The sequence below is a fragment of the Callionymus lyra genome, chromosome 10 (genome assembly GCF_982586985.1).
Source record: "Callionymus lyra chromosome 10, fCalLyr1.hap1.1, whole genome shotgun sequence".
In the NCBI taxonomy this organism is placed as follows: domain Eukaryota; kingdom Metazoa; phylum Chordata; class Actinopteri; order Syngnathiformes; family Callionymidae; genus Callionymus; species Callionymus lyra.
The window spans coordinates 23,356,537-23,366,199 of record NC_141827.1 but is presented as its reverse complement, the minus strand read 5'-3'; positions in this window follow the sequence as shown (position 1 = coordinate 23,366,199).

Here is a 9,663-nt window from a genome sequence, read left to right as displayed (position 1 = left end):
TCATTTTTTTTGAAAACAGAAAACAAGAGCTGTCCAACGATGTATGCCCATGCATTATGTTGCAATAGTTCACTGAGAGGAGGTGAGATATACAGCGCGGTATTGGAAAGCGAGTTTAGCTGTTAAATCAGTTATTAAGCGACTTTATTTTATATTAAAGGCGTTTTTCTAGCACAAAATCATATATAAAGAAATCTTAATGTCAAAGTTTTGTCCAGGAAGTTTATTATGTGCTATCACATCAGCTGAAAACACCAAATCAGGTTACGTTTATCATCTCAGATCGCTTGTAAATGTCATTTTAAGGTAAGGTAAGGTAAGGTAAAACTTTATTGATCAAATTGTTTAGAGTTACAATGTTGTGAAGTGGCACACCCGTTTTTTTTCTTGCTCACATTGTAACTGTTATTGAACATCCTAGAATTCACCGTAACTTCAAATATCTGTCGGAAAAGAAATATTTATCTCGGAAAAGGCTTGAAATAAATCACTCATGGTACATCTTTTAATTCTACATCACTAAAATCAAACAAACTCAGCCCACATATCTGTATTTGTTGTAATAAAAGGGTTGGAAGCTTTATTAAAGCAATGTCAAGTGAATACTGTGTGTCCCTAAACAAACATTTCAGTCAATTGAAGGAGGAAAATAAATAACTGGAGCCTCAGGTGTCCTGTGGCACAACAATGGAGCAGAAAACTTCAAGGTCTTTAGATGTACTTAAAACGAAAGGTTAAAAAACCAGAACCTTGTCTGAATGACACCAGAAGAGTATGTTTGTTTAAGCTTTAAGATTTCTGATTTTAAAAGTTGGATAACAAAATCGTATCAGGTCATTTCATTTCTTGTTTTTTACAAAGCAACTCAAAAGGCTGCAATTTAAACAGAAATAATTAGAACTCGGGAAGCTTTTAGAGCCAGAGAGGAAAACATCATTAATTTAAAAACCAAACAAAAACTCTACATTTATAGGGCAAATATGATTTTTTTTGTCGGAATGAAAATAAGGGAGAGAACCAAACTCCAGAAATACAGAGGTCAACTAAGAGATCTCATTTAGAGTGCGTTTTGGATCGGCCACAAGTCCTCCTCCCAGTATAATTAGTTATAGCTCCTGTATAAATTCCAAAAACAAAAACAAGAAACCAATTTCATAAATTGAAAATATCTTTAGAAATTTAATTGAATATAAAAAGTGAAATCCATTGTTATTTAATGATCTATTGTCAAAATTGAGCAGTGCTTGATAGAAAAAAAGATGTGAAATAACTTAATAAAATCTTTCAGGAAGTCTGGCTCATTATAAATCATAAATCATATGAATATTCATTAATGAAGTCCTCAGTGACCAAAATAATCAGCCTCATTGACTTTCAATTTCGCAAAAACTTCCTGAAGCGAAAGAAAGTTTTCATCTTGTTTTGAGTACACACAGTGATGGAAGTGTGACAACAAAACGGTGTAAAAGCTGAACCGGGTCTCTCCAGTCTTGACCTACTTGCTGTTTAATGGTTTGCATCATTATTGCAAAAGACTTGTTCAGACGTCAAGGCGAAAGGAAAACAACCTCCTCCTCCTGGTGACTGAGAGACAGACTTCACAACAACATGTTGTGTCAGACGATCAGTTATTTCATCAAGCTGTGTAGCGCACCCTAATTAGTTTGATTATTGTGGCAAAATGAAGGTTCCAAGCAATTGTCTTTTTTATTGTTTGTCTTTCCGATTGGACTCGTCTAACCCATATTCTTCTTCTCTGTCTTTACTTTAATGGTTGTTTTTATTTCACTTGTTCGTGGTAACCCTTTTTCAGGTCAAGGGCCTACATCATCGGCTTGGAGACTGGTTCGCTACCTTGTGGCGACTTTGGGAATTGCAGGTATTTAAAACGTATGATTTTTTGCAGACGATTTTAAGTCTCTATCAGGTCTTGGAGACGTCTTAATTCAGACGACTAAAGACGTTATGGAAAATACAAAAAAAGTCTCTGGTACGTTTACATAATCGTTTTACTTGCAAGGAGAGAGCAATACAGGACATACATGTCTGTCTAATTTCTCTCTGAAGCACAGAGCTGTTGGTTTGCTGTTATATCTGCTTTGCACACGCAAGCTGTGAATTATCCTACTCCAAAGGTTTTCAACCCAAAACAAACTTCAATGATTTATTAAGGTTGGGGGTGGCGGATCGAGTCCACATTCCTTTTCCACACAAGCACTGATGGTTAAAAACAAGATAACATAATATTATCTCAGAATTTTTCTTTTCCCCCTTTTTATTAGATCATGATTGAAAATTTTGCTGAATTAATTTGTTCTTCCTTTTGGAATGTCGCTTATCAACACTGGATATGTTTTTAGACACTGGCATTGTCTTTTTTAAATTTTTTAGCCATTTTCCAATTTTGTTGCATTTTGTTCGACTTTTTCAGAAACTAATTTTCCAGACACTTGTTTGTGTCGACTCAGTCAACCATGGCCCGAACTTTACGCTTTACTTTTGACCCGTTTCACTTTAGAAAAGTCGAAATTTCAATTAAACAGGTCCAAACTTCATATTTCAAGTAGCAGAATGTCACAGATGCATTTTGGAATCTTGGCTTTATTGGAGACATTGCAAATCTAGCATTTGTGGATTTTCAGTCAGAAGTTATATGCACACGTCAGTGCTTAGACAAGAAGGCGTGCATATTTCAGACTTGGCACACATTTTTTCTGTTACTTCTATCATGTTGAAAAAACTGGATTCTGATGATTAGATGTAAGAATATGAAAATGTTCTATTTCATTACAGTCATTTCTCTTTTTCAATCCGCCTAGAAGAGATGATGATATCCTTGAAAAGTGTTCGTCACACTGAATTTAAAAGCAGTTTTTGGCAGGCGTTTCAGCTCCGGCACGGAGATGCAGACGAACATTTGTGGACGAGAACACCAGAGAGTTGGGCCCAGCAGGTGCAGCTCAGTGGTGATGATACGATGACATTTAGGTGATATTTTCAAGGACCAGGGTTGCTTTTAGCTTGAAAGCTCCACGGCGGCTCAGGGTGAGCTCGGGACGAATGCGTGGTTTCAAAGTGTTTTTGAAACAACAAGCCAGTGTCATCCTTCATTGTCATGACCTCACATAATCTCTTTTATGTGATAATTTAAAGACATTAAATCTGTTTTACGAGCAACTCCCACTTTGAATCTTCAGGGTTCAATTGTTCGACCTCTTTTGGGTTACAAACTACTCCATGTATCATTACGCTGCGTAGCTGTCCTCCCACCTATCCATCAATTTGTATCAAAAAAAAAAGAAAAAGGAAGGAAACCTTCCTTCTCACACAACTCCAGAACTTGATATTACATCCAATTTTCTTTGGCTATTATTATCCCTCATTTATAAAGGTTCTGTCACTAACCTTATTCTGGGATTTTAATTTCCAGCTCAAATAGATTACGGTGAGGCTTGACTGGGTTTTTGGGGAGAGCATCATTTCCTCCCGGGTGAGCTCAGCACTATGTAAATCACCATAAAGTCCACTGGCTCGACAACAATAGCTCCATTAGAAAGCTGAGGACTTGGTCAGTTGTTATTAATCCTGTGCATCTATAAAATATAACATCTACTAGAAGTAGTAGTAGTGGTAGTAGTAGTTGTAGTAGTAGTAGAATAAGTTGTAGAAGTATTAAAAGTAGTAGTATTGCAGCATCAGTAGTATTAGCAGTAGTAGTAGTTGTAGTAGTAGTAGTAATATTAGTAGTAGTAGTAGAAGTAGCAGCAGTAGTAGAGGAATAGGTAGATCTAGCAGCAGTAGTAGTAGTAGTAGTAGAAGTAGTAGTAGTAATAATAACAAATGTAGTAGTAGTAGTAGCAGTAGTAGTAGAAGCAGCAGCAGTAATGGTAGTAATAGTATTAGTAGTAGTAGTATTTGTAGTAGTAGTAGTAGTAGTAGTACTACTAATAATGGTAGAAATATTAGCATTTGTAGCAGCAGTAATAGTTGTCGTAGTAGTAATCGTATTAGGAGTACTAGAAGTATAGGTAGCAGCAGCATTACAGTAGTAGTAGTAGTATCAAAATAATAATACAGTTACTCCATTTATTTTGCTTGTAGGATGTATTCTTGTGTAAAAACAAATTGTAGAGCAGCCTTGTGTCACATGCTTGGCTGACGTTTCTCTGTAGATGTCACTAACCAATGCCCTGGGAATACCAAAACAATACAGTTGAATTTATATGGCGCAAAGCCACGGGTTGGGGGAGTACTTATACTTTTTTTTTAAATGTTTTTGATTTATTTAAATACAGGCCATACATACAGAGGGGTGTCAAAAGGAGTGTAAATCTCTGCTCGTGTTTTTTTGAGTCAATAGATTTACTGTTATAGACATAAAAGCTTCCAAAGCAGCACCTGATGAAAAAGGCCTTCCACCACAGGAGACATCACCGGCTCTGAAAAGCAATCTGTCATTTTATTAGAAGTTTTTTTCTGCCAAAATCTAAATAAAGACTAAAAATGACTAAAGTGACTAAATATAATTCAGAAAGCAGGATCATTTGTAAACACACAAACGCTGATAAGAAATTTGGCTCTTATAACTAATATAATCACATGTTTCTACATTTCAAGGCACTCGATTTATCAAGAGTTAACGTTTTGATGAAGGAAGACAAAAATGTGGGAGAAAATATAAGTATTTCAGACCTGATTTCTTTTAGAATGTATAATTGCATCTGTTCAAAACTTACCAATTTTCATCTGACACAATAATGGATTTAAATGCACATACTTTTCTTAGCTATTTTTGGGTGAGATAGGAAACAATTCATAATTAATTAATTTTCTGACAGTAGTACTTTTAATGAATACTCATGTCTTAATATGTATCATACAAAAGTAATACATTATAATGCAGAAAAATATTTGAGCTAATTATCAGACATTTATCCTGCTGAAATCATGTAATAAATTAAAAGAAAAACAAATCGATTAATTGATGTAACATGACTGCGCTAGTGTGTAAAGTGTGTTATGCAACATGTATTTACATGTTAATCATTGCTAGTGTTTCAGAGCAGTGGTCCTCAACCACCAGGCCGGAGACCGGTACCGATTATTATTCTCTTAAAGATGTTTTATTTTTGAAATATAAGCATGTGACTCTAGTCATGTTAAGATACTATTTTGGTCAAGCTTACACAAAAAAATAGTAGAGGTTTATGTAGGTCGTGAGGCTTTATTTTTGTTTTATCTGTCCATAAAGATAGTGCTAACATTAAACTGGTCCATGGTGCAATTAAGGTTGGCGACCACTGTTTAAGGCACTGCTTGGTTTGAGTTAGGAATGGAATGTGTGCGAATGTCTGGAAAGGACAAATACCAGGTTAAGAAAAGCCATCCGGAACAACACCAACTTGTATGCTTCACTTAAGACCGGTTGTAATTCATTCATGTCTGTGTTTTTACGATTTTAAACTTCGTTCTTGTCTCCCGTATAAAAATGGGGCCGAAACAATTCTTACTTCAGAGTGACAAACTGTGGGAATATTCTGTATTAATCTCTCCTTGTACAAGTAAAATGATTGTGTTTTGGAACTAAATCTGATATCTGATCTTTGACGGCGCTCACAGCTTTATGTCAGACTCCTAACCTGACATTTATAAACAATCTGGAGAGTGTGGGAGATGATTTATCTACAACGCCTGAAGGTTACATACACGGACAATTTCAATTTGACACAGCCAATAGATAAGACATATCAATGTCTGATCCTTCACAATTGTGAGACAAACACAAATACTCCGATATGTCCGACAGACGCTCTCTCTGCAGGGTGTGGAGCGGTAGCTTCCTCGCTGGAGTCAGAGTAAAGAGTAAAAAAAAAAGAATGATAGATGAAAGGCTTCTCAGAAGCAGGTACCAGGCAACAGATGCAGACGACCGCCTCAGATCAGGACCGAGATTGTTGCAGGATGATATATTCACCGCTTCAATTTCTCCTGATCCGCCGAGTGACCAGGTTGTTGCAAGGTTGTGGAACAGATAAGACTGAGTTGTTCTATGGCTTTAAATGTACTCTCCTGATGAAACCTTTCCATTTGAGTGATCTGCCATTGTCTTTTCTCTGTTTTCTTGTTCAGTCTGTTTGAGAGCGTGTCCATCCAGTGCTTATCATGGAGCCCCTGAGCTGTTGCTGGAAATGCTATAAAAAAAAAAAAACAGACTCAGAGGGAAAGTAGACAATAAATGTCCGGGCATGGCCTCGCTTTTCCAAACCACACAAACAGCTTCTGTGTCAGTCTAGCCTTCAGAGAACAACGACAACCTTGTCTGGACAATTTTACCTGATTCTGCCGACCTTCTGCCTACTATACCTTTGTGCATCACTCAGTGTGTCATTCAACATTTTCAGTACTTCAATGATACGATATGTCCTTCAACTGTGCACAATCAAAACACTATTCTTCATCCTACATCTGACCCTTTCATCTGCTATTGAAGGTGATCCTTGAGAAAAACCTGCAGATATATTAGTTAGAACGATGGCTTGAAGGTTCAAAACATATTTTCAAAAGATGGAGGTGAAAATATAAAGACATTACCACCAGCAACAACCAAAAATATAGAATAGAAAATTAAACTGCAGACAGATTTTTTCCCCATGATATGCTTTAAATTAATTATTCTTGTGTTCTCAGCTGAATCATGTTTACATGCCCACAATAGTCAAGGTAAATGCATATGTCTTAATAAAGTAAGTAGGAACTAATGGTCTTCAGATCTATAGGTGGCGCTACACTATTCTAGCCTCCACAAAACCATATACCAAAAAAACTCATGGCAACTCTTCAGAATCAAACTGATCATATCACTTTATTTTTAAATCCATATTCCTGTTAGCAGAATAAAGCTAAAAAAGGATGTTGAGTGATGTGTCGATATGTTCTTATCAGCCAGGTCCAGCATTTGCAGCACCACTTGAGCGGCGAGGACACTGATTCACCACAACCGCAGCTGAACACGACAACTTAATCAAACCTCCTGAAATAGAGGTTCATTATTAAAATAGACTCTTAACACCAGCGTCCAGTGAAAGGATGTAATTGTTAAGATAACGGGTTGGAACAAAAAACAGGAAAAGGGAAGAATTCCAATGGGTTGTTATTCTGCCAAATCCAGATGTAAGTAAGTAAGTAAGTAAGTAAGTAATTTATATTTATAGAGCGCTTTTCCAGACCAGGGTCACAAAGCGCTTAAACAATCAAAATAATACTCAATAAAATATATACTTAAAAGGTCAAGATAACACCGAGAATAACACAGTCCAGAAAAAGTTCCAGAAAAACAGGAAAAAGCCTGCACGAATAAAAAAAATAAGGATTGGTGAAATGTGAGTTCTTCTACTAGAGCGGGTCAGAATTCTTGCTGCAGAGTTCTGTATCAACTGCAGGCGAGACAGTTCCTTCTTGTTAATATATGAAAACAAACTGTTACAATAGTCTAAACGAGAAGACACAGATGCATGGATTACAAGCTCCAGATCATGTTGTGACATCATTTTCCTAAATTTAGAGATTTTTCTCAGTTGAAGGAAACAGTTTCTGGTCAGTTTTCTGCAGTGTTGAACTAGAGACATGTCTTTGTCCAATACAACACCCAGGTTTCTCAGGCTCAGTTTGATACACTGACCTAAGTCACCCAAGTACTGACTCAACCCTGGAACCTTATCATCAGGAGCAATAACCAGAGTTTTAGTTTTGTCCACATTTAGCTCCAACGTGTTTTCACTCAGCCATTGTTTGATTTCTGGCAAACAATTGACTAAGCGGTTTAGCCTCTGGAGCTCAGTTGGATCAAAGGAGCAGTAGAGCTGGATGTCATCAGCAAAAATGTGGTAAGAAACATCAGGAAATCTCTGAATGATTATACCGAGGGGAATCAAGTACAGCAAAAAAAATAAAGGACCCAGAACAGAACCTTGAGGGACTCCACACTACAGATCCGCCGATTCAGACCTCATTAGATTGGCATATACACTGAAACTGCCCCCAGAAAGGTATGACGAGAACCAATGAAACACAGTCCCAGACAGTCCCTTCCGATGTGTTACCCGATGTGCGATATAATGTGCGATGTGCGAATGTCGCTGAAGGTCTAGTGGTTAGCATCTGACAAAACAAAACACTCCGGACAGTCTTGCCGTAAAGATCTGGCGTTTGGTTCCCCGGCCAGGGAACGCATATCTGTTTATTGTTACCAACCAGTAAATGGTAAACACTTAAAAAACATCTTATTGCACCTAAATAATTAGCTGAAACTGTGGATGATGGTCTAAAGTTAAGGTAATGTCAAAATGGAGAATTGGAGAGGAAAAATTGAGTATTAAAAAAAGCCCCTGAATTTTTTCTAGTGGTAAAGACCCAGTACTCTCAATGTTGTGTTATTTGTTTTTGTTTCTTAAAACTTGATTGAACATCTATTTACAAATGTCCTTTATTTAATTTTAAGTTTAATTCCTTTGATTGGTGACACTTGTTGACTTCTATATAAACAGTACTGATCTCATTTTTATTTATATATTTATTTTTCATTTAAAAACGTTACATTTGGAAAAGGTTTTTTGAGAAAATATAACTAAAACATTTTGAATATGATTAAAATATCCAGATCTTATTGTTTATATTTAAACTTGGTTTTAATTTGAATTGCTCATGGCTCCATGTGTGAACTGGTGAACATTTTTGGTTGACATTTCTAATATATAAATTAAAGTAAACAACCAATAATCATCATTTTACATAAAAGTGAGCACAGGAAGTGGTAGGTGTCAGTGTTGCCATCACTGGACCACCTACAGGTTGCTTAGAAGGGCTAAGCTAAGTAGCACGATCTTATGGCTAACATTATACGTATATTCAAGTAATATTAGGATTTTCAATCTTGTAATGTCAAAAAATATGTGTGGCCCTTATACTCCACTATAGTATTGTGACATTTGTTATCTATGACATTATCTGAACAGAGGATTGTGGAAGAATAAAACAATTTAAGCTAATACAGTGTGAAAAATGACTGGTTTGTTTCTTAATGAAACGACTTCATCCTGGCTATTGTTCGACTGAGACTTGAGGAATGTGATCACAACTTCAGCCTGACAGCGCTAATATATTACTTTGCTCTCTACAGCAGATTTTATAGATCACATAAAACGCCTCAGCTTCCATACAGTGGCACAAATATCTCATTAGATTTGTTGTCACATAGCATCTGGAGCCCGACAGCTGAGCAGCACCAACATAAACAACTAAACAGCTGCATCCGAGCCCCCCTACAGATTTAGAAGCGTTTTATTCGGGTTTGATGGAGAAAAAAAAAGCGGTTTGTGTGGATTGTAGGTGTCAGATACAATCACGAATACAGATTAACATACAATTATGGTCTGAGATTATCGTCTGTTGACAACTTCATGTGCTCACTGAAGTGGAAAAGAAAAGCTGGGAAAAAAAGGTTTTATTTCACAGCTAGGCCGAGAGCATACTGTCGTCTACACAATGCCACTAGATGGCGGTAAATAAAACCCCTTTTCAAACCCTTAGTCCATGTCGAATTAATACATTTTAACGGTCAAAACTGTCTATTGATGTATCTCTTTTCAAATTAAATTAGAAGTATAA